Genomic DNA, 26,521 nt, shown 5'->3' with positions numbered 1-26,521 from the left:
CCATTTATTAAGTTGCACCTAGTCCTATAAATTTTTATTTTATGAGGGAGCACTGAAAAGTAATGCCTTCGAATTTTTTACGTGAAAACTCTTAAAGCTTTTTTAATAAAACAAGCTTTATTAACATTCAACATCTTTACTTTTCATGTCTACATATATATTTTTCAACGCAGTCACCCTGACGACGAACGCATTACTCCCAGCGACATATCGGATTGTTGATACCGTCAGTAGTCAGTGTAGAATGTTTTGTTGACAGAGCCACAAACTCACGTCTACTTGCACCGCTTTATCACTATCAAAGTGAAGTCCGTGAAGGTGTTCTTAACGATCTGGAAACAGACGAAAATCGGATGGGAAAAAGTCGGGACTGAATAGAGGATGATCGATGTCAGCGAACCCAAGGCGTCTGATTGTTGGAGATGTCGCAATGCTCGTGTGTGGGCTGACATTTTCATGCTGAAGGAGAGGGTGCTCCATGCATAGATTAACCCTTCTCCGGTTATAAACTCAGTTACAGCATTTTCTTTCCCACGCATCGGCCTAAAAAATGTTCAAATGTGTGTGAAATCTTATGGGACTTAACTGCTAAGGTCATCAGTCCCTAAGGACAAACACACACACCCGTGCCCGTGGAAGGACTCGAGCCTCCGCCGGGACCAGCCGCACAGTCCATGCCTGCAGCGCCTAAGACCGCTCGGCTAATCCCGCGCGGCACGCATCGACATAGTTATGTTACGCACAGCCATGCTTCATGCTACAGTTCGTAGCCCACTAACGATAGACATCTGCAACTTGTGTCAGCGAAGCGGAAAAATAGACCAAGTAACATGCTTGTCGTGTAATACCTCAAACGGTATTTCGGAGGCATTACTTTTCAGCACGCCCTCTTAATACAATTACAACAATTTTGGAAATTTTAAAAACTATTGCAGAAGTGTTCACAAGAAAAGATGACAATTCTGGTAAAACTTGAGTACACTGTTGTTCTGAGAAAGTATAAGAAAGTAATTCATAATTAATTACACACTTGCATATACTTCTTGCTGAACAGTGTGTAATGAAAAGATTAAGGTACAGAAAATTATTGTAACTCAAAATCAATGTATTTTTACTAACAATGTATTTTTACTAAAATTCACATTTCTCTTCAAAACTGAGCAGTCCTCATGTCACCATGTGCGTCATTTGCAACACCCAATCCACAATTACAATAGAAGGTCGACGTAGAACTCATCAAATGTAAGACATTGCCCTACACTTTCTTTGGAAGTTTTACTGTAGTTGCTTTAAGCGTTCTTGCCTGCCTCGTTAACACCATTGCACTTTGCGCGCTATGACTTTTCCAGTTCTTCGCACGTTATGTTTATTTATGCAGTGATTTAAAATCAGAAATAATTTGGGCCCATTTTTCCGTAAAAGCAGCACAAATTATTGAAACTCTTGGTTCTTCATTTTTCTGTGCCTGATGTTCACTAGGAGATTCGTCGAGAGCATCTGTGCGTTGGCTTTCAGGTGCTGTAGTGTAAGCATTTTCAGTTTCCACATGGTCCGTGACAAGAAAATGAGATGCGGCTTTCACCACAGAAAAATTATGTTCGGTAAGCACAAGAGGATCATTATTTAATTCCGTTAAATACGATACCGATTGCTGTTACTTTCAAATAAGGAGTGCTCAGCAGATGACGTGGTAGTCAGCTTGCATCAGTCGGCAACGCTAAAAGTCTTTGAGCGAAGGAGTTGGATTAACAAGAAAAAGGCAAAGTAATACAGTGACTGTAAACGCACATTATGAACGGCAGTTGCGTGTAAAACAGAATAACCAGATATCGTAATTGTTATTCCATAAGTGCTTAGAAGTATGTTGAATGTTTAAAAAGTTATAACGTGTCAGGAAATACACATCTTTGTCTAACGCATACTGAACTGGTGGCTATGACTTCACTGAGCAAGTGTTTAGTGTCTAGCTGTGTTATTAGTACTCAAAAAGTGGACGTTTCTAGAAATGTGAACAACAAAAATGGTTCAAATGGCTCTGAGCATTATGGGACTTACCTACTGCGGTCATCAGTCCCCTAGAACTTAGAACTACTTAAACCTAACTAACCTAAGGACCTCACGCACATCCATTCCCAAGGCAGGATTCTAACCTGCAACCGTAGCTGTCGCGCGGTTCCAGACTGTAGCGGCTAGAACCACTCGGCCACCCCGGCCGGCAATATGAACCACAGCTAAGTGATTATTCATCATGCCCCGCTCATCAGGTGGCACACGTGTTCCCTGACTACACACTACGAAAAAAAAAGTCGCACCATGATATAATGTACATGTACAAAGAAACAACTGATTACAATTTTAGAAATACTAGATTATCTACTCAAGAGAAAGAGTTTCACAAATTGAGCCAGTCAGTAACGCATTGGTACCTCCGGCCCTTTCGTGCAAGCAGTTTTTCGGTTGTTGTTGGATGTCCTCTTTAGAGATATCACGCCAAATTCTGTCCAGTTGGCGCATTGGATCATCAGTAGCACTGCCCATAATGGTTCATACGTAATCAATGACGGAGAGATCCGGCGACCTTGCTGGCCAAGATAGGGTTTCCCAAACGCGAAGACAAGCAGTAGAAACTCTCGTCATGTGCGGGCGGACATTACCTTGCTGAAATGTAAACCCAGGATGGCTTTCCATGAAGGGCAACAAAACGGGGCGTAGAATATCGTCGACGCACCGCTGTGTTGTATGAGTGCCACGGATGACAACCAAAGGGGTCCTGCTATGAAATGAAGTGGTATCCCAGACTATCGGATCCGGTTGTCCGGACATAGGGCAGCCGACAGTCATTTTGGTATCCCACCGCTGTCCGAGGCGCCTCCAGGAACGTCTTCGGCCTGGAATCTCATTGACTGGAATCGATTATCTTTAGTGATGACTCCGCTTCTAACTGAGCCCCAATGACCAGGGAAGACGTGTGTGGAGACGGTTCGGGCAGCGGCGGGATACCAAACTGACTGTCGCCCGCTATACGGTTCGACAGCCGGGGGTGATGGTCTGGAGAGCCATTTCATTTCAAAGCAGCAACCCTTTTGTTGTCATTGACGGCACCCTTACAGCACAGCGGGAAATCGACGATATTTTACGTCGTGTTGCCCTTCATGGGAAGTCATCCTGAGCTCACGTTCCAGCAAGATAATGTCCACCCACATGGCGAGAGTTTTCACTGCTTGTCTTCGTGCTCGCTAAACCCTACCTTGGCCTGCAATGTCACCTGTAGCTCCCCAACTGAGAAAGTTTGGAGCATTATGGGCAGAGCCCTCCAATAAGCTCTGGATTTTGACCATCTACGCCGCCAATTGGGCAGAAGGACAGGAAACCCAACAACTTTGTCAATCAATGCCAAGCTGAATAATTGCTTGAATAAGGGCCAGAGGTGGACCAACGCGTTGTTGAGCTACTCAGTTTATGGAGCATTTTCTCGTAAATAAATCATCGAATTTTTCTGAAATTTTAATCATTTCTTTGTACATGCACATCCCGTCTACCGATTTCCACCCCATTCGTATAATTCCTTGATCGTACGTCATTCTGTATCTTAGAGTGTACACTAAACCCGTGCCGTAGGTATTATTTTTCTTCACGAATGTCCTCATGAATGTTTCCACGTATTGGTGAATGACTGGATCTTTACAGAACAAGTCGACTTTTACTATTTCTGTGCCTTTCCTCGTGAGAGTAAATTCAGTTACAGGATTTCATGTAGCTTTTACTGTGTCTACAGCTAAAAGCACATCGTTGAGTTTTTATCAGTAAGGGAACAGTCCCCCTTCTTGTTTTCTGCATCAGTCATCTTTCGGTCGTGCTTGCTCCTCTCCTCGACTTCCTTTGGCTCCGTGTATATTAGTAGTTATCTAGCATAAGCAACAATGTCGATAAGAATCGGGAAGGTACACGGGCGGAAGTGGCTACAGAATGCACGCCTCGCTACCAGTGCGCCGGGCAGACGTGGAAAGTGTTGTTAACAAGACGGCTACAGCTGCCCCGCGTGAATGAAATCCTTGTGCACCGAACAGCATTCCGGAGACGGCAGATAACGTAACACGAGCCGGGACTCGTCTCGCCGCGCAGCGATCTTGTTCGACATCCGCCGCGGAACGTGGAAATTGGTGTACTTCTCGGTGACAGATAGGCGACCGATAAGCCTATCAGTGCGTACGTGGGAGATCGTGCTAGCGTGTCCATAGGCAGAGGGAATGCTTGAGTCGGCGCATAGCCGGTATATGACGGTGTTGCTTCGGCAATGCCCACATTAAAACTGTTTGAATCGAAACACACAGCATTAGTAACTTACGTAGAGGTGAAGAGGGGTCCTGAAATTTCCATCGGCATCTAGGTTATTCATAACCGCTAACCGTTTTGAGTCCCAACAATACGGAAAAATTCAAAAATGTTCAAATGTGTGTGAATTCCTAAGGAACCAAACTGCTTAGGTCATCGGTCCCTAGACTTAAACACTACTTAAACTAACTTATGCTAACAACAACACACACACCCATGCCCGAGGGTGGACTCGAAACTCCGGCAGGAGGGGCCGCGCAGTCCGTTACATGACGTCTCAAACCGCACGACCACTCCGCGCGGCTGGAAAAGTTAATTAAAATTTTTTTTCGCAATTTAAGCAACGAATAAAAGAAGAGACTGACAAAAAGTGAACAATCAATTATTTTAAGGAGGTGGTTTCACTTTGGAATGTAATTTTAAACCTTTTTACAAATGTAACCTTTATTATCATAGTAAGCAACGAATATAAGCAAGAAATTGGCAAAAAGTAAACAATCGATTGTTTTACTGTTATCGTTATACATTGGTTCCAGTGGGACATACGGTTTTCAGCCACCCGTCGTTTTATGAGATATATTTGAAAGCAATTTCGCATTTTTCCTAGACATAGTTCCACATCTCGAAACTTCTGTGAACTGATAATGCCTAAAACAAATTACATTCTAAATAACAAGAAAGAAAGGTCTAAAATTAAGTAAATTTATATCAGAAGAGCATGATTTCATTTCGAAACCACTCAAATTTACATTACAGTAACTTTAAATACACTTACTTTCACTTTCAATGATATCTTGAATATGATCATATTGTGACGAGACGAAACTACCATCGTTTGTGGCACCACTATCTGTGGACGATACCACAGATCACTATGAAAGCAAAGATGTTACACTCTGCTACAGTCAACTAGAACAGTCTCCGCGCGGACTGCTGCTTTGAACGCTCTGGGTAAGTGCTATAATGCCCTGCATTCGTAGAGGTACCAATAGCATCGGTGGTTTTATGAGAAAGGCACTGGTACTTAAATAATATCTATATAAACTGGTGCTTACAGGTAGAAACCACTGGTACTCAAAGGTTAAAGGACTAGGGTGAGACATCGAAGATGGCCGAGTGGGAGGAAGCCTCCCAGTCTTTCCTGTACGTTATTTAGGACGGAAACTGGGAATTTAAAACAAGAAAATCGGAGAGAGATTTGTATCCATTTCCCCCTCAATAACCGATGGAAGTTCTGTAGTGTTGAGCACACTGGAATAGCATTCGGGAGGACGGCGGTTCAAATCCGCGTCCGGCCGTCCAAATTTAGATTTTCATTGGTTTCCCAAAATCGCTTAAGGCAATAGTTTTTTTAAAGACTCTGTCATCTTGATTTCCCCTTCTTTCTCCATTCCATGCTCATCCTCTGTCTCCAGTGACCTTACCGTAGACTGGACGTGAAATTTCTATTTTCTTTCTTTCCTTTTGAATATGACTTCCTTGTATCAATTACCATGCCTTGTTGTCGCTCGATGGAGTACTTCTGAAGAAGAGTTAAAGCCTGCATGCCCATGTGTTCAAACCGCTGCCCTTCATATTCCATCTCTGTTCATATTAAAATAACGAATTAATTTTTCCACAGTCTGTCTCTACCGACCGCGCTATAGGCGGGACGTTAAGAACTAAACTTGTTATCTTCTTTACTCAGCGAAGTGAGAGGAGCGTGTATGTGTGTCTTGTGGATTGTTATTGGTGATAAATGATTATGTAGTGTGGGATTGTCATTGTGTTGTTACGGTTATTAAGTGAAATCAAACGAAGAATGAGAGGATAAACACCGTAGCTGGGAAGAGTCAGCGAACGTTTTATTCCTAACAGACGTTGTTCCCCATGATGTTATCTATCACCCTAGACATCTGAAGCAAAGACTTTGAATACTCGATGTTTGAAAGACCTTGCATGAAGAATCTAAAGTAGATAGATCACGAGTTGGCGAACAACTTTTGTTATAAACAAAATGTTCGCTGGTATTTCCGAGCTATACTAGGCGTCTTTTACATTTGCTTACTTTCCTACAGATACGCACGGTGTAATGGGTACAGTTGCAGATATTTTTATATGTGGTACCTTAATATATACACACATCAGTGGGTTGGTTATTTTTTTCTCTGCGTTCAACAGTCTTTCCATAAACACATCGCCGGCCGGGATGGCCGAGCGGTTCTAGGCGCTATAGTCTGGAACTGCGCGACCGCTACGGTCACAGGTTCAAATCCTGCCTCGGGCATGGATGTGTGTGATGTTCTTAGGTTAGTTAGGTTTAAGTAGTTCTATGTTCTAGGGGACTGATGACCTTAGACGATAAGTCCCATAGTGCTCATAGCCATTTGAACCATTTTTGAACCATAAACACATGACGTAATTTACTATCTTTGTTTTCTGCATGGTCGTAGTTGCTCCACTAAGTGGACTACGGCTGTGAGCATAGACTAACCGTTTTGTGTACATGCATCACGCTTCAAAACCTGAACTGCTGCCCACGGGAAAGTAAGCATTAATGAATTGCTCTTTCCACTCTAACTTGGAAGTACTAACCAACCTAAAAACAATCTGCTACTAATAGCGATAATTATTAGTCTGCAAAGTAAGTAAATACTGATATATTGTTGTTCATTGGCAAACTGAGGAGCTACTTGATTGAGAAGTAGCGGCTCCGGTCTCGTAAGCTGACTAAACGGCCGGAGAGCGGTGTGCCTCCATACTCGGATTCCAGTGACACCTGTGGGCTGAGGATGACACGGCAGCCCGTGAGAACTGTTGGGCCTTCATGCCCTGTTCGGGCGGAGTTTAGTTTTTATTGCTGTTCACTACACTATCCTCAGTCATCAACAGAAATATCTGCACCCACGTCCGTTACAACCCATGCGAGGTCTGTTCAGAAACTTCCGGAACATTCGTAATTTTGCGCCGATGATGTGTTGGAGGAAATGAGGTTGCCATTCCTGACAGGCCTGTGTTTAATGTGTAGCTGCTGGAAGTTTCATTGTTGTACGTCTGTTGGTTACTGTTCAGTGCTGTATTGTGTAGAACAGTTTGCGATTTTCAAGCACACACAGTTAGAGGGGCAACGCGTCTACATTAAATTTTCCTTGAAACTCGAGAGAACCTCCAGAGAGACACACTAAATGAAGCAGGAAGCGTACTGTGATGAGTGCTTAAGCCACACACGGTGTTACGAATGGTTCACACGGTTTAAAAACGTCCGGACGGAAGTTAAAGATGACCTTCGTTCAGGGCGCCCTTCGACATCTCCCGACGACGCTCAAGTCGCGAAAGTCAACGAAACTGTGCGTTCCAACCCGAGATATTGCAGAAGAATGAAACATTTCATTTGGATCACGTCATGTAATCCTGACACAGCATCTTGGAATGCGTCGTGGTGCCGCCAAATTCATTCCACGGCACATGAGTCAAGACCAGAAAGTCTTAGCCTCATAACTAGTGATGAGACTTTTTTTTGTTTCCAAAGATGAAAACCCCCTTGAAAGGCCGAAGATTTGCAACGATAGACGAGACAAAAGAAAATTCGCAGACGCCACTTCGCGCGATCCAGCAATAGGTGTACCAAGACTGCTTTCGGAAGTGGAAACTCCGTTGGGAGCGGTGTATCAAATGTGGAGGAGAGTATTTCGAAGGAGACCGTGCACAGTAAGTGAGGCGTAATCGTACAAAAATGTTATGGACAAAGTTCCGGAATGTTTTCAAGAGACCTCGTATATGTGTGATGAGTGTGTGTGTTGGTATGTGTGTGTGTGTGTGTGTGTGTGTGTGTGTGTGTGTGTGTGTGCGAGAGAGAGAGTGAGAGAGAGGGAGAGAGAGGGAGAGAGAGAGAGAGAGATCGAGGGGGGGAGGGGGCGAGGAGGGGGGACAGCCCTTTTTGTTCCGTGAGATAAAATTGGGGGGATAATTCTCCGTATCTAGCAAGACTGGCTGGAAATTGAGTTCGTCTCGAACAACATGTCTTAATAGCGCCAACAGGCTCCTGATGGCGCGGAAGGTAACGAGCGACCATACGGCTGGTTGCGACGCAGTGGGGTGCCGCTTGGTGCTGGGCGGTTTTCGGCACGCTGCGCTGTGCTATGCTAACGAACCGCCTCGCTTCCTGGCCCCCGCCTCTCCCTGCCTCTTTCCCACCACCTCTTTACCCTAATGGGCGTAGCCCTGCTGCACGCCGAATGAAGACGCCATCCTCTCGCGTACCTTATTAATTGAGCGCCGTGTAATCTATTACACCCAGTTGCGAGGTTCCCAGAATATCTGTACCGATCCTAACGAGGGCCTCGGCTAAATTGAATACATCGCTGGCATTCGTACAACCAGAGAGCGGCGTGGACGCAACTGAGTTAAGTTATTGGTACTCTCGCTGCCCGGGCGCGCATGTTAGCGGCAGTTCCGGTGAAACCGTATGTAAAGTTCCGTCCAGATTACGACTTTAAATCCATTTCATTTTTGACCCCTAATATCACAGCAGGAATGTAATGAATAAACTGTGCGGTTTTATCCCTCTTGCAGTGTCTTTCATGCTAATATGCCGAATTCTGTCATTTCTTTGACGAAGTTATCTGCCTTACACTTTCCAGTTTACCTCGTTTATTCGCCACAACGCCCTGTAGGTACTGGAACTGTGTGTCAGTTCGTATTATTAACGGGGATGCGACTTTAACCTTTACTTGGAACCTTCTCGGCGGCTGATTAAATTTTTCCATTATATTTTAAACTCGTCCTTTTTACATTCGAGGCATTCCTCGCACTTAAATTGCTCCTCAGCAATCGTGACTTTTAGGACACGTTTTCTAATTAGCATACCAAAGCTCCGGAGAGCAAACATGAGGCAGCATTAAGCCGGTTCATTTAGGGTCATCTAAGGTAGTTAACTGAAACCCGAGAAAAGGCAAGTAAAACTACTTTTATGCGAAAAAACACTTTATGTTGGAACGTGATTTCAAGTTTCGTGGAAATGAGTTTGCTAGCTTATGAAGCAAATGACTACGGAATAAAATTCTATATACGGCAATGTAGAATCACCATTGCAATAGACAATATTTGTGCTTAGTACAAACCATTAATTGAAGTTATCCATCACTTCCGACTTTGTAATGCTGAAGTAACATTACAGGTTGTTCAATATTCTACAACTGCAGTCAATACCGTTTGTAGCGAAATCGCTTTTAACAAAGTATTGGGTATAGCAGAGATATCAAACGACCCCTTCTAAACCATATGAAACGCTATATTTAAAAAAACCGCTCAGTACGAATTGCTTATTGCGACTTAACGTATAAAACGACGTATTTTTTTATTTCATTTTCGGAGAAATGCTTCGGCTGTAACGTGCAATGTTCGATTTGTTTGTTGCGTATTTGGGGATCACTAAAAACAATGTAATGCTTATTTTCAAACTCTTGTTTTATGCAGATTGTTGGCTGTAAGCCAGGCGTTAAAACGAATGTTTAGCCAAAAGCACAAATGCGTACGCACATCTTAAATGCAAAAAAGCGAACAAAAGTAACTGATTAACTCAAGGAGGGCACTATACTGTAATATGCATTACTGTACATTTTAATGTTAAAGCAACTGGTTAAAAAAGTAAACAACACCGTCGTTGCTGTGATTGTAGAAAACTAGAAAGTAAATTCCAATACGTGTAATTTTTTGAAATTACTGAAGTGGAATAATATTGTATTCGTTGTTTATGATTTGTGGTTGTGTGTGTTAGATATTTTCAATGTGTTAGGTAGACCACAGCACATTTGCACAAGATTTTAAAGAGAAACATATGAGGATGTGGAGGCCTTGGTGTAATTATGAATAGAATACAGCCTTTTCATTTTACTACCGTTGATCAGTGGTTTGTAATACAGTAAATGGAACGAAATTGTGTTATTCGTGACAGTTGTACTAGACAGCTCTTAAATTAAGTTTTAAACATGCTCAACATTTTATTTCATTCATTATCTACCTCCGTGTTCAGTATTATTGAACGATTTACATTGTTGCTATTTGTTAATTCGCTTATTAAAGGTTTTTACGTTTTTCTGGCTTTTTATTGCTTTACATACTGCATAAACATAAGAAAATTTTCTTTTCAGTTTCTCCCCACAAATACTGTCCTGTAAATACCGTTGTCGCATTGTTTCTGCTAAATTTTGAAGTGTTAAATGTATGCCAGCCTAAAATTTAAAGATACGAAATTTTTATAAAGGAAAAAAAAGCAAAAACGGGGTTTCTGCGACTATCGGCTGTAACTATCATATACCGATGGTCCCTTGGACGTCGTTATAACCAGTTTCGACTGTGTTATCTTTTGGAATGGGAGACGTTCTTAAGAAAGGCGATGGACACTGCAGAGATATTCCCAAAACTTGGAGAGGCTCCGTTTCGACAGGAGTTGAGCAATATTTCTCTAACTCCAGTTTGTTTCTTGCACGATGATCACGAGAGGAAAATCAGAGAAATGCGGATTAGTCTCAGAGGTACCAACAATTTTTCCTTCCCCGGTACTGAGACAGGACGAAGGGTCAATTGTTTCTGCATAGCATATACCCATCACCAAACACAATATGGCTACTGGCGGTAAGGAGATGTATCTGCAGAAATGGACGTCGGATGATGCCTTATGCTAGTACATAGCCTACTCAGTTTCAATAGCAACAAAAAATCGTCGACTTAAGAGTCCCAATCTGGCAGACCGATAACTATCAAATGTCGCAAACCAGTACGATAACACCATGACACACAGCATTGGCGCGAAGTCTGGTGATTAGGAACTTCACGAGCCTGTCTAGTCTTCCTTCGCCGGGCAATGAAAGCGATGGGAGTTTCTTTCACATGACGTTAAGTAACATTTCATTAGTCGTATCTAGAGAACCTCAAGAAGTGTGGTCTCTGGAATGTGGGAAGGTATGAAAAATATACCTTATATTCACGTGGAATACAAAGAAATGACTTAACGTAACGGAATATCAATTACAAACTGAAAAGAAAAACATTAATTTAAGATTATGTGTGAAGATATCGTTCAATTAAGTAGGAGTTCTCCAACAGAAAGTTCTTTGTTTCAGTCCGAAACTTCACATGGTCCACAAGACAATTAACATTCCCTGTTGAGTTGTTCAGTACATGACGGGCAATTAAAGACAAAACTGTCTCTTTTCATAGTAGCAAAATTTTAGATGACGGCGAAAAACGTGCCACGTTACAATAAATGCAAAGACATGATTGAGGCCTTATTATATGAATCAGTTGGGCTCTAACTAAAATGAAGCAAATGATAAAAAAAAAACAGATTAGCTGGCAATTCGCTCCGTTTAGCAGGTTGAATTTTTGAAAAGGAAAGTTTTGTTGCGATAAAAAGAAAATAACCAGTTTTGTTGCCAAAGACCAAGAATAATGATGGTTTCGTTAGTAAACAAAAGAATCATTTTTTAATCTCCAAGTAACATAAATCTGCAATAACGATCATATATAAGACAGTTAACATTAACCCTTTCACGTCTGAATTTTTTCTGGAGGGAGGAAAATTTTTATTTATGTATTAATGCTCTTAGCTGATTTTTTAATAACTTTAGATGCAAGATTTATATAAAAATGAGTATACGTTTTCAAATCATACTTTTTACACTAGACTTCATTTATGGACTAAAGTAACTAATTACAAAATAGTATCTATTGTAATAAACAGTAAAATGCTCATTCAACAATTACCATCACGCAGAATAATAATAACAATAATCAATTATACAGTGGAATATAGTGAACCAATCACATCCGTGTATTCTAGCGGTCACGAGCTGTTGCGCACTGCTGCATTGAGTTGCTGATATTTTCATAATGATGCCTAGCTGTTGGCAGCACTTACTCGTAATGAAAAGGTTGAACATTCACAAATGTGTACGTAAGATTTCCATTCGGGAAAAGTAATTCTGTTGCAGATAAGACACAGCAACAGTTAATGTATACAGTTATAGCTAGACGGTCTGAAAGGGTTAAATCACAAGATCATTAAGTTCATCATAATTATATTAGTTGACTTGTCCTGCAGTGTAACTGTCTACAGTTTCCAAATCATCAGTGACGCTTCTGTAGTATTCTAGCGCATCACTGTTTCTCCAGTCAACCCCAAAATGTTTTTTCACTAAGTTGTTTACAACGGTGAGCTTTTCTTTCTTGACAGGCATCTTGTTTTGCAATTCTCTCCTTTTAATTGAAGAATACGTTATTCCTTGCTTCAGAACAGATTTAGGTACACCAGTATCACTTTTGTAGTGAACTTTACCTTCAAGTAGGACTTTAATATTCTGGTGCTTGGCAAAAATAAATCTCTTGGCGTGAGAGGATCCGAAACGCCAAGATGCTGGAAAATCTACATATTTTTGTACAGATGACATCCAATCGAAAACAAATATTTAATTTCCTCGTTTTTTTCACTTCACCAAATGACTGAAAATGTTGATGTGTACATTGGGGGTAATTATCGTTTCAGTTTTTCTTATAACTTTTTCTCATCCTTCCAAAAACCCTGCCCTGCGGGAGGAAGAAGTGACCTACAACAGGATACATGATCGCAACTTCATTAATCGTGCGAGGAGCAAATTCTTTGAACCATTTCCCAAACATACGTATGAACATAGTGTTTGTTTTGTCCTTGGCACCCATCTGAGCAATCCAAGATGATGTCTACTCAAACTAGAGCAAGGATATTGAGACAGTCCAAGAGAGCAGAGCAGGTATTTTGAACTTTTCTTGATACGCTGTAGAACGCTTAATGGAACCTTTTTATATCCTGCATCCGAAGAATGGAATAGTTGGAAGTCTTTCTACAGCGGTGATCGCTGGGAGCTCTTGGTATGGATTTTGCCTTAGGCGTGAAATATAAATTCTTTATTTAGTGAGGTAACAATATTTAATGCATACCTCAGTCAAATAGGATGGGCAATCCCTTAGAGATTCTCGTAGACGTAAATGCCATTGTGATTCATCAGCAGGACGTACACAGTGTATAGAATAGGCTTTCGTGGAAGAATAAGTTTCGTAACAGCTTGTACCACTAGTAAGGCGAGTTGGAACGTAATATTCTATGAGTTTGAATGCTATACATTTTAACTAATAAGGAATGAAATAAACTTACCTTGCTTGTTTCAGTTTGTTTTCCTTCCAGTTATCAACATTTCTCTTTCTACTTCTTCCATTTTGCACATCAACATTCTGCAGCGTATTTCCGATATTATAGTGAGGACAGACGTGATTGAATTACTTAAAAGTAGGATGATGATCTGTCACTTCCGATGATATTTAAATAATCAGACAGCTGATGCAATAGTAAATTGTTTAATAGTCAAGGACACTTACCAACAATTTATTTACCTTTGCAATGCTAAATATAACCCAAACATTATAGAATATTGAAAAGGTCAGTTTTCAATCAGATCCATAAACATACACATAAAATCAGCCTAGTTTTGCTGACATGTATCATTACGTGAAAAAGAAAGATTTGTTGCATCATTTGCGTTGGAAAAGGAGAATTTCGAATCAAACATCATTTTTTGAGTTTCGTTTTACTACATAAATAAGCAGTTTAGATCAAAATACTCATACCTTACTATATGAAAGTACCAACCGAGCAACAGCCTGTGGTTAACTCAAATTGTTTTTTTAAGTGGAAGAGGAGAGTTTAGTTTCACTGTGTATAGTGTGTAATCTTGTATATGACTACTTTCTGTACTAATGGTACGTCCCAAATTCGTTGAAGAGGATCTTCTTGCTGCTAGTGTTGTGTTCATGCTTTGAACTACTTTCAAAGAAAATAAATATTTGTAATGACAAAGCACATACACGTATTGTCAAACAGATGTCAAAATAGTATGTTTTTTGAAGACAGTCTCTGCAAAACACGAGATATAATTGACGGGTCCACGGGGAAAAGGGGATAAGTCAGTTCTTCTTAATTTTTCAGGAAAGAAGATTTTTAACACCAAACCTTCTGTACCAAATGCAATTTTTAGCCAATCTCTTGAAATTTATGTTTACTGTAGCCTTACTTATAGTCGTTAGATACCTCTACAAGGTTTTTGTGTAAAGGTACTGTAACAACGTAAAGCAAATATTACATCGAATAACTTCAATTTTTTGTAGGGAAAAAGTGGGTAAGTCATTATAAAAGGGGGAATGTCAGTAAATCTCGTTAATTCGTTAACTTTGTTAAACGTAGTACAATTACAACTAACTACCAGCATTATTTAAGATGTCATTAAAAAATGTAACAAGTGAATGTGCAAAAATTTAGTAGTTACGAAAAAGCCATAAAAGTCATAAGATAGAAAATTAGAGACCGGAATTAATTCTTTATAAACAGAACAAAACTTTGTAGGCCCAAACAGTTTCTTTCTAAACTATGTTCATTCATTGTTCATTCATTTCCACTCTGGGTCTGCTCCTTAGCACATACATTTATTGGTTTTGGCAAAACAGTGTCATCGTGATGACACAGTTTCTTGTTACACTTTTGTCCTTCTTCTAGTTTTGGCACCTGGGAAAAAAAACTGCCTAGTCTCTTCCCCGCAAAACATCTTTAACTGTTGTAGATCTGCGTACTTGTCATAAGTAATAGGTTGTGCACCTATAACAAAAATACATTCTTGCAGGTTTTTTAAAAAGTAAATGTAGGTGTAGTTGTTCGCAAAATTTAAAATAAAAACTGCTTTAATTAAATAATACAATAAAATGAAGATAAAAATAAAGATGGAACAAAAAACACTCACTCTTACATGCATAGTGAAGTAGGAAGAAGGCTCCTTGAGGCTGAGGTTGTTCTGTTCGAACCGTAAGTGGCTTGTTGATAACATGGCGATCTCAATGGCCGTGGAATGTACTTCTTTATTCCAAGAATCAGGGATGCTCTTTTGCAGTCACTAATTCTCTTATTGGTCTAGAAGGAAGTCGACATTTCTTGAAATATGACTGATTGAGGTGTATAGGCCAGTCTCTTACAAACTCCCTGTCTACTTCGACAACATGAGAAGATGAGAGGTTTGCTCTTGCACTCTCTATTTCCTCCATCCAGTATTTGGACATTTTAATCCTTTTTTTTTTTTTTTTTTTTTTTTTTTTGATATTGACCATGTTACGATCACACTCGAGGTACGAGAGGCCACGGATGGGGAAAGTCGTTTTCACATGCTCAGATCTCTTGAAATGGTGAACGATGTAATGCAGCAGGCGGAAAATAGTCCGATTCCTGTTCTTCCCCCCCCCCGCAAGAGTCCGAAAATACATCAAATTTTCTAACAGAGAGATCAAAACCTGTCGTCACAAAATTAAACAAAAACTAAGTGACCACGTTAGGATACTGTTTCATCATAAATGAAGAAATATCCATCGGTTGACAATATAAGAGTATTAAAGATGCACAACGTTAACAGTCTCTTGTAGTACACGTCGTTAGTTGTGATGTTAGGGATAGGTAAATCCTTCTGGAAATCCATAGTAATACTTTCACGTTTTTTGATGCCCTGATGTTTGCCTTAGAACTTCTTTTACGAATATAAAACATGTCATATTTTAATAACGGAAGTTTTTTCACCGTTGACAGTTGATTGATCTTTTTTTCTGCACTCGCACTTTCTGAGCTATTTTTAGGGTACGATTTCAAAGCATGTTCAACAGCTCGAATTTCGGCAGAATGCCTATCACAGTAACTACAAGTACCCATTGTAGGGTGCCCGAAACTGACTTTAAATTCTGTATTGAAAACAAGTGTATATCTTTCACACAACACAGATTGAGTAGGGTATCATTTCTTAAATAACTCATACATCTTATTGATGTTTAGATCTGGTGGTAGATACACTTTCTTAGAGGCTTCAAGCTGTAATGGCTTCGTTCACCTTTAAATGAACTATTGTGTTCGCGAACTGCGTCAAGTGCCTCCGATGTCACACTATGTTTCCGATTAGAGTGTTGACTCCGACCATCCTTAGGACTCACACCTTTTTTCAGATAACGTTGTGTTACTTCTAATTTTTTAGATATTCCTTGAAATGATGTATAGATTTTCGAACAAACATGTACTTCAGTGGCAGAATTCTCCCTCTTCACTCTTACACGATATGAATAACTGTTGTCACGAAATTTAGCTTCATAGTCTGGTCGCCTAGGTCTTCTTTGCGATATACTATTTACTTTAATTAGGCCTACCAAGTAAATATTCTGCTCATTCACAGTCATTTTGTTATAATTAGATATAATATACCCACGTTCTGCGTCAGTGGTACTCTGAAAACATTTCAATTTGGAAAATTTACAATCTGGCACTAATTCATGGATGGATGATAAAAGTTTTTTTTCTCGCGTCGGAAAGTCGATCTGTTCTCTTCCTTTTCTTCTTTGAATGTGACAGTTGGTTGAAGGTGATAATTTCCTCATCTTCATTTTACATGTTCACTTTCACAGTTCAGTTAAAACGTAAAACAATCTAAACAATTCACACAATACACAAAGCACTTACTGAACGTCACCAACAGCTCATACTCAACATCTGATAATCGTACACAATGGAACGTAAACATCAGCTGCGGTCGGTGCTGCCAGTTGACTATCCCCCTTTTTTCCTAGTTTCACACTGACTTACCTCCTTTTCCCGTGGACGCTATATTTTTAAACCGCTGTAACTTTGAGATTATCCTCCTCCTTTCCATGAAACAAAAACTGATAAACACATCTTGTTGAAAGCTTTCCTAAACTCCAATAACCTAAAATTTCATTCTTTTTTGGCTTAACCCCTTTTTGTCGTGGACCTTTCAATTAGTATAACATGCTTGTGCATTCTGAAAATATTACTCTTGTAAGTTGAATTTTCTCAAGTAAATGATTCCCTAATCATTAGTGAAAGGGAATATACAGAATAAACTAGTTTTTTTTTCATTTGTAAATCACATAAAACAGTGATGGTCATCAATAATTTCTTCTTCTTCTTGTTTTGGTTTCACAACCCTGCGTGGGTCTTTGCCTTCTTAACAGTTTCCTTGCCTTCTGCTCTCTCGCTTGCTTTCCTTCACCACCCTCTGATTCCTAGGGCTCTGATGTTATCTTCCACTCGTCCACTCACCGCTTACGTGGTGTTCCTTTTAACTTTCATCCTGTCTGTTTCCATTGGAAGGCCTTGTTTGCAGTTCTTCCGCCCTACATCCTTAGAACATATCCCAGCTAATCCTTTACTTTTAAATAACCCTAGAGTATCAGGTTCTTGTATGAGAAGATCCAAATGATAATAGGTCCTTCCTCTTCAGGAACCAACATTATTTCGGATCCCCTCATAAATTTTCCACAGTATTCTTCGTTCAAATACCCTAAGTTGTTGTTCGTTAGTGCTGGTTAACGTCCAACCATCGCGTCCATATGTAACCACTGGCCTTACATATACCCACTTTGAGCTGTCGGTTTACCATCCTAGATGTCAAAAGCTTTTTAATCGTAGGCTAACTCATGTTGCCACTTAAAATGCGGGCTTTTCTTTCAGTGGACATGGAATTTACTTTATTAATTTTAGTCCATAGATACTCGAAATCCTCTACATTCTGAAAATTAAAACCTGCTGTTCACAAGTCTAAATTGGGAAGAGATGTTATAAGATATACAACTACTTGGAATACCATCTGAACACATTTCGGTTATTAAGGCAATCTTGGCAGGTTCCAAGGTAATTGTGGAGTGAAATGCGGAATCAACCGATTGTTTTAACGTCAATAAAGGAGTCAGACAAGGTGATGCTCTTTCCACAGTGCTTTTCAGTTTGACCTTAGAAGCAATTATATGGATACTACAAATATCTGGACACATAGGTATAAGAACCATAGAATTTCCTGCATATGCTGGTGACGTTTCAGTTATTAGTAGACGATGTGTGTCATTGGAGAGAGTAGTGATGGAACTGAAAGAAATCGCACAGCATAGGGGACTGGAAATTAACAAATCCAAGACCAAAATTATGAGATTCTACAGAACAGGGGAGAAAAACATGGATTACAACAGCAATCATGCGTACTCCAAAAGTAGCAGGATCAAGTCGCGCGCTTAATTTCATGGTGAGGAATTTCAAGTTAAGTTGGTAATCTATACATACTCCTAAAAACTTAACACTCTCTGCTATCATTATCTGCGACTAGGAGTGGAGTCATCTAGTTTCGGCCCACGGCACACAACACTAGTGACCTCAACTTACATGAGCGGGTCTATTTCATTAAAGATTGTGATACAGTTCTGGTAAATTCTCCGCTCTTTCTGGCAACCAAAGACACATCTGGAATAAAATATAAGACAAAAATCACGCACTTGCAATGTAACACTCTTTGTTTATCACCGCCTGAATGTCGCGTACTAAAAGTTGGTTCTGATGCAACGCAACATTTTCGGCTGATACATAAAATTTCTTGAGACTACCTTTCCCTTTCCATATCAGTCTTTTTATTTACGTTTACGTTATCGAATTTCATTGTGTGATTCAAGTATTCACATTAGATTTCAGGTATAGAAATTATCCCCAACATTGGTAACATTTGTTAGAAGTAGGAACCACGTTTTGCTCGTAGTTATGTTACAGGTGTTGTGGGACACAGATGCCGTGAGCTAATAACACACGGCCCGACACGAAGACGCTACGCACTTTTTCATAGACATTCTCTTTACAAAGCATTCTCAAGCAGCTGAGGTATCACATTCGATTAAAGAGGTCCAAATACCTCGATAGAAGTAACTTGTTTCATCTAAGAGACGTTTTAATTAATATTAGTTATTAATAATATTAATTATTAATTATTATTAATACGATTAATATTAATTAAAATATCGATAAAAATCGTCGGCAACTTTCGAAATATTTTGGCTTGGCGAAATCCGATTCCAGTTTTGTAATACACGAAGCAAATGCAATGATTTGATTTACTGATCACCCACATTCAATTTGGTTTTCATTCTGACATTTTTGAGGGTGATTTTCGTTTTTGTATGTTCTTGGCCCTTCTGTCTCCATGCCAGCTCGGTTCAATCAACATTTTTTTTTCTCGAACAACCCTTTCGGAGGGTACGATAAATCAGTATCGCTTCTGCTTCTTTGTTTTCATCTGTAGTTTGGACCCACACTGCTTTCATTCTCCAAAAATGTTGTTCTCTCTCTTATTGTGTCCACTTTCTTCCAGTTGCTGATTTTTTAGTGTCCTGAAAGCCTGCCTTTCCTACAGCTTTTTTAAAAGGTTTTATCTTTCCTTTTGCGTCCAAGTCAATTCCTACAGTTTCGCTATCTCTTCCTTCTTCTCTCAGCCATGTGATCCTGAATTTGTAATAGTTTGTGAGCCAAAGAGGCGTTCAGTTATTCTGTCATTATTCATCTTTCAAATGTGTCCATACAATTTTAATACAATTTTTCTCATTAGATCTGTTAGCTTTCCAGTTTTCAGATACGGTTCTGTATCAGATCTTAATCAGTATTCTATTACTTCTGCTTTTGGGTTCTAGCATTTTTGTAAGCATTCTTCATTGAATGTTTTTGAATATTTCAAGCTTTCTCCTCGTCGGCAGTTTAAGTATTTCTACGGCCTAGATTATTTTTGGTTTTACCACTGTTTTATAATGTCTCAGTTTTGTGTTCCAGGTTAAAGATTTTTCGGTATACATCTTTGTTGTAATTTGAAAGGTCCTCTCCATATTATGTTTCCTAATCTCTATCGCTGTTTTTAGCTTCATGTTGTTTGATATACAGACCCGAGGAGAATTATAACAATCGACTGTAGATATTGCGCCGTTATTTATTGCAGATTTTGAGCTGCATGACTGATTTTCGTTACGAACTGTACTTTTTAAATGATATTTGCAATCCTACTTTCGCTGCTTGATGTTGTAGTTCTGCGATTTATTCTTGCGCATTTTCGAGTGAGTCTGTAATAAGTGCTACTTCATCTACAAATGCTAGTCTGTATATAGTGATCTTGTTTAATTTTATGCCTAGTTGTACACCTGTAGTATTTATGGCCTTCCTCCATACTCTAACGGTTAAGCCCAGTCTCTGTCATGAGCTACCACCTGTACCCATAGCTAACGACGCCAATACCATCGTAGTACAGATCCAGCTGCTTGGTAACAGAACTTTATATCCAGTTAGAGACTGTTGACTCTGATGTGAAACTACTATTCTCGAATGACGAACTGCTAAATGTTATAAGTGCCAGTGACGCTATCACATATATATCTTCTGCGTGGACACTAATTGGTTCCCAAGTTAAAGATTTACCAAGTTCAAGATTTAAATAATTTACTAGTAATCTGTGTGTGTGTGTGTGTGTGTGTGTGTGTGTGTGTGTGTGTGTGTGTGTGTGTGTGTGTGTGGATGTTGTAGAATCTGCTCGACCTCCTCTGAAGTACAGGGCGTTTGTAAATTATGTATAAAAAAGTAACCTTCGATTGTGAAAGGGTAAATAACTTAAAAAATGTTTGATAAAACAACGAATGCAGTAGTTTTTCGAGTTTTATTCCTGCCTAACACTGTTAGTTCCCGACTTTCGCGCTAGGTGATAATGCAGCGGCTTTCCGCGAAGACTGCTGGCGGAACGGCGTGACGTCATTAGGAATACTGGAAAAGAGAAGCGACAGGAGAGAACACTACAAGTGCGTTGTTAATGCAAGCAAATTCCTCTCTTGAAATAAATAGAATTCAGCCACGTGTTAGCTATTCTTGTTGCTGGCTGTTTTGTAATACTATGAGCAAAAGTAGAAATCATTATGCTATTGCTGAATGTAAAAATGTTTCCCATAAAACTGCGGACGTCGTTTATCATCGATTTCCGAGAGATAGAGAACTACATCGCAAATGGGTGTCACGCTCTTAAAGAGCTGACCTGATGATGTGAATAATGCAAGGATTTGAAGAAAGTGACAGATTAAAATTTGAAATACAACTGCTGAGGAAGGAAAACTACACTCTGAAAAGAAGTAACAAGGTTCTGAAGCCAAGTGTTCGAAGTATGTGGTGGAAGGAAACAGATGTGTTTCTTCTGCAATAAAAAAAAATTAGAGAATATGTAAATAGCATTTTGTCTCGTTGTTTCACACCAGACCACTTTCGAACTTGTCATAAATAAAGTGAGAGAAGTGGGGCCCAAAAGATATTGCTAATACTTTCATCTTAAAGCTTTCTCACTCAGAACCTGTACCTACTTACGGAAAAAGAACTATCCTTTTCCCTGCCGGTTAACACTTCAGTAATGGACCAAACAATTCAAGTGCAGACCTGAAATTCTAAAAGAAGTGCTGAACCTGACGAATGCTTAGATAGAACACACTAAAATGCTTGCTTGAGGTTTGTTCTAACATGCATTGTGAAGAAATAGCAATGTCTACGCCATTCCAGAAGGGTTTAATAATTTCAGTAAACTCTCCCTTTGGAATATGGGAGCTTGGAAATCTTGACTTCCTGGCTAATCCAAGACTCTTTGGAGAATTTCTTTACCTAAAATTTTTTGTCTAGATGCATTTTACAACAGCCCAGAATTTTCGAAAGGAAAAGTAGAATACACCTTCTAATATTGACTGTAAATCCTGAAGATATCCCCTTGTTGGCAAATACATCCGATATAGAGAGTACTAGTGAGGTGTTGTCACACGCTTCTCCAACAGAACACACTGAATAGGACTTTATAAAGATAATAAAACCGTGTTGTTTACTATCGTAACTAGGAATATGACAGCTGATTTGGACTGGACTAATTCCAGGGAACAAAAACTATATCTATTGCAGTTTTCTAGTGATAAAGCAGCAGTCAGTGGTGGCTGCGAATCCCAAGATGCACTGAAATATGTTGCGGGTTACACAGCATTCAAATGCAGTTCCTTGGATTCAGTACCAGAAAAACTTCTTCCGGATTCAGGTTACATCACCCGTAATAACTAGAGCTGTTAAATCTCCAGACGTGGGCTCACTACTCCTTCAATTGACTGGTTCATTAAAATAAAGGAGTCTGAATTAATATTTTGCCGTTTTCACGGGCGACATGTGACGGAGTGATGCAAAAGTTAATGTCTACGTTAAGTGCAAAGTTTGCCGAAGTGCATCACAAGTTGGAGTCTCCCCTTGTAAGGAGAATAGACCTTCATTAAAATAAGGCGTCAGAACTCAGAGGCTAAAACAGAAAAAAACTGGCTGCGAAGAATAATCTTCAGAGGATTGCGTCGTTATCGGCCTGAGTTACAGTGAGTGTTTGTGAACGCTACAACATGATCTAGGTCTGAATGTTAAAGTCGTTGAAGGTGGCTATTGTGATAACATACAAGTGTTAATGTCTTATAATTTTAGATGGTAGCGGTGCTTAATAATGTGTGTCAGCACATAACGACACAGCTCATTAAGCTGGTGTTAAGATCTCGCGGCAGACGTATTCCCGATGGCGTAACACGCGTTAGCCAACAGCAACGTGGCTCCCCGGAATGGCTTGGCTCTGAGCACTATGGAACTTAACATCTGAGGTCATCAGTCCCCTAGCACTTAGAACTACTTAAGCCTAATTAACCTAAGGACATCACACACATCCATGACCGAGGCAGGATTCGAACCTGCGACCGTAGCGGTCGCGCGGTTCCAGACTGAAGCGCCTAGAACCGCTCGGCCACAACGACCTGCCGCGGAATGGCCTACCTGACTGTCTAGTTGCCTTGGGTGGTATGCGGGAATGAGTTACTTCGGCAGAAATCATGAAGACGAACAGTATAACAGTGCAGAGTGTGCACAGCGTTGTTTATGGTTTCATGATCCAAATCCGCTGTTACTGTTCAGAGACAATTCAGGGCAAAGTATCGCAAGCCAGCACATCAAAGACAAACTGTTATTGATTGCTACAATCGTTTCACCGAAACTGGCTGTGTGTCACGTAGGACGCCGTGTCACTGTAGGCCGGCAGTTCATGACGCAGCACTTGAACCAGTTCGGCAGTTTTACAATCGAAGTCCGGGCGAGTGAACGAGACGTGCCCGCTTGGAATTGCATATGCCTAGTGTTACAGTGTGGAAGGTATTACGGAAACGCCTGTCATTCAAGCCCTACAAGCCCTACAAATTGGCTTTAGGAGAAAGTGACAAAGAATAATGAGCTGAGTTTTGTGTAGAAACATTAAACAAAATGCAGACTACCCACCAGGCTAGCCTAGAGCGCTAATGCGCTGCTTCCTGGACTCAGGTAGGCGCGCCGGCCCCAGATCGAATCCGCCTGCCGGACTAACGACGAGGGCTGGTATGCCGGCCTGCCTAGACGTGGTTTTTAGGCGGTTTTCCACACCCCGCTAGACGAATACCAGGCTGGTCCCTACGTTCCGCCTCAGTTACGTGACTCACAGATATTTGAAAACGTTTGCACTATTTCATGGCTTCCACTAGACGCAGACATTTGGGGTACACTACTTACGTCCAGGGGGGTTCGGGGTGGCGACAGGAGGGGCATCCGGCCACCCTCTGCAACTAAGACTGCCAAATCCGTAGTAACACGGCCAACACCGCGTTGAAGCCCAAAGGAAGAAAGAAAGAATTTAAGAAAATGCAGACTGAATATGATTTTCTAAATAAAATTGTGCTCAGTGACGGAGCCATCTTCCATACCTGCAGTAAAGTGAATAGGCGTAACGTTCGGATATGGAATGAGCAGAAACCACATCACGTAATCGAACATGTACGGGACTCATTTAAGGTAGATGTTTTTTGTGCTGTAAACTTTAACGAGTTTCACGCTCCTTTCTCTTTTGCCGAGTTAACCGTAACCAGCATATCATGACGACATGCTTGGACATTATCTAATGCCTCACTTAGAACAGGATATGGTCACAGAATTTATTATACAGCAAGATGGCGCGCTACCACATTATCATAGTGCTGTCGCTTGTCTCCGAAAAAATGTGCCGACTTGGAATGGACGTGATGGAACAATGTCTACTGAGCGAGGTGGCGCAGTGGTTAGCACGCTGAACTCGCATTCGGGAGAACGAGGGTTCAAACCCGCGTTCGGCCGTCCTGATTTAGGTTTTCCGTGATTTCCCTAAACCTCTTCAGGCAAATGCCGGGATGATTCCTCTGAAAGGGCACGGCCGACTACCTTCTCCATCCTTCCCTAATCCGACGGGACAGTGACATCGCTGTTTGGTCCCCTTCCTCAAATCAACCAACACAACAGGAACAATATCTTGGCCACCACGATCACATGATTTAACCCCAGTGGACTTCTGTGTATGGAGTTACATTAAACTTGTTCCTCCGCTTCCGGAGAACGTTGACGAACTGTCTACGGATGATAAAACAGTTGCCAACGTACATCAAGACTTGCTACATAGGATCTGGCAGGAAATTGATTACGGATGGGACATTTGTCGTGTTACAAAAGGTAGCCATATACGAACATCTGTAAATAAAAATTAAAGATATACTGCATACAGCACTGAATCAAATGTTTCTGTAAGTTATCTATCTTTTTCACAATTACATATTACTTTTGTATAATTGATTTATAAGCAACCTGTAATCTAGTTGCTATAATGCGTCAAAGTTGACTTCACAAGCCACCACTATAAAAGAAACTACCTCGACTGTGGTCGGCATCTTTTTTTCCAAATTCTTGGTTAGTTTTGGCAGTGAGTGGTAGAATGAAAGGAACAACAAATTGTGGTTTGGTTCGGCAGCTGCGAAACACACTTTCTATTTTCATTTATGAGTTAATGTGGTATCAACATTGAAGTCGAGCAGTCACGTGGTTTTATATTGAGCTGAAGGCTAATAATAATAAAGAAGCATATCACGAAGTGTTAGTTTAGTTTTTAATCCTCAGTTCTAACTCAGACATGATATGCATCCGTGTACCTACAACCCTGGACACGGCGACAGCAGAAAGATAAGCATATTCACGGCACATGTAGATTCCACACACTGCTAAATGGGGGTTAGACTTTAATGCCGAAGCTAAACATCGGTAGAAAACAATATTAGCCTAATAACGTAAGGACAAAGTAGCAGCCACAGGTCCCATTCGGCTCCCAGCGTGAAGAGACCGTTTCTCCAGGCAAATACTACAATCACTCCCGACAGGAAATCGTTTAGGCCACGATGAAAAAGCAGAACGCTCCAAATGTTTTATCGGCTTCCCACCGCAGTTGCAGGTGCGTCCGTAGAAGCCATAGTTTGTGGTCTGGAACAAACTAACCTGACACAAACAAAACTAAATTAGCTTCCTGTGGAAAATACACACTGCTGTGCGTGCCACGTTATTCGATCCGCCCTTATGAAAATATGTTTTCCCTGTGACCAAAGGGCTAATCCCTCAGAAGTCGGAAATTTTTGTAGTTACGTATGTAAGCGCGCACAGGAGCAGCTCGAGGCAGCCTCACGGTCAATGAGAAGGACGTATTGCTGTCCGCTCCTACTGGAATCGTAACAAATTACTCTGCGTATGGTGCAGGTGCAGCCCACGAGAATATCGAACACATCTTTTTTTCCTAGCCGGTACTTAATGTGGTTTCGTTTAATATGCCGGATTTTCCTTTACGGCCGGCAATAGTCCCTATTACCGACGCCATAAGAAACAATAGCGTCCGGAGTAGGCGTATTGCGCCTCAGGAGTCGTGGCTGGCGAATCACGAGGCTTACGGATAAACGAATTGGAATCGTGGATGGAAAACAAACACGAGTCGGAGAGAAGAGATCACGTACGGGACCAGATGCGGCAAGAAAGCGTGTTTTTACTCGGTCTGCCGCTCGGCCGCCGAGTCCGATTGTCCAATTTCCAGTCCCCGTTCCAGTTGCGTCGCCGTGTTTTGTTCGGTCCGAGCAGGCGCACGCGCACCGCTAATGAGGCACGCTGCTGCCGCGACCGCCCCAGCCTTTCTGCGGTCGGCAGCCATCTTGGTCGTCAACAGCGCCCCCACAGCGCAGGCGCGGATACACTTTTGGTATCTGTGAGCGGTGGGGGGGGGGGGGGGGGTACGTGTATCGGTTTGTTACTCTCTAAACCAACCCCTCCAACTCTTCCAACACCCAGTGAGGTGATACGAGGGTTGCCCAGAAAGTAATGCACCGCATTTTTTTCTCAGCCGCCGGCCGCCGTGGCCGTGCGGTTCTACGCGTTGCAGTCCGGAAC

At 40.9% G+C, this 26,521-nt stretch overlaps 1 protein-coding gene across 1 annotated transcript in view; it reads left to right on the top strand.

Annotated features, from left to right (window-relative positions):
- LOC126455758 (homeobox protein aristaless-like) overlaps positions 1–26,521 on the top strand; it is a 961,462-nt gene that overhangs the window by 81,840 nt on the left and 853,101 nt on the right. The gene's annotated exons all lie outside the window — the stretch shown is intronic.

The sequence above is a fragment of the Schistocerca serialis genome, chromosome 2 (genome assembly GCF_023864345.2).
Source record: "Schistocerca serialis cubense isolate TAMUIC-IGC-003099 chromosome 2, iqSchSeri2.2, whole genome shotgun sequence".
NCBI lineage: Eukaryota > Metazoa > Arthropoda > Insecta > Orthoptera > Acrididae > Schistocerca > Schistocerca serialis.
This window is presented reverse-complemented; position numbering and strand designations above follow the sequence as displayed.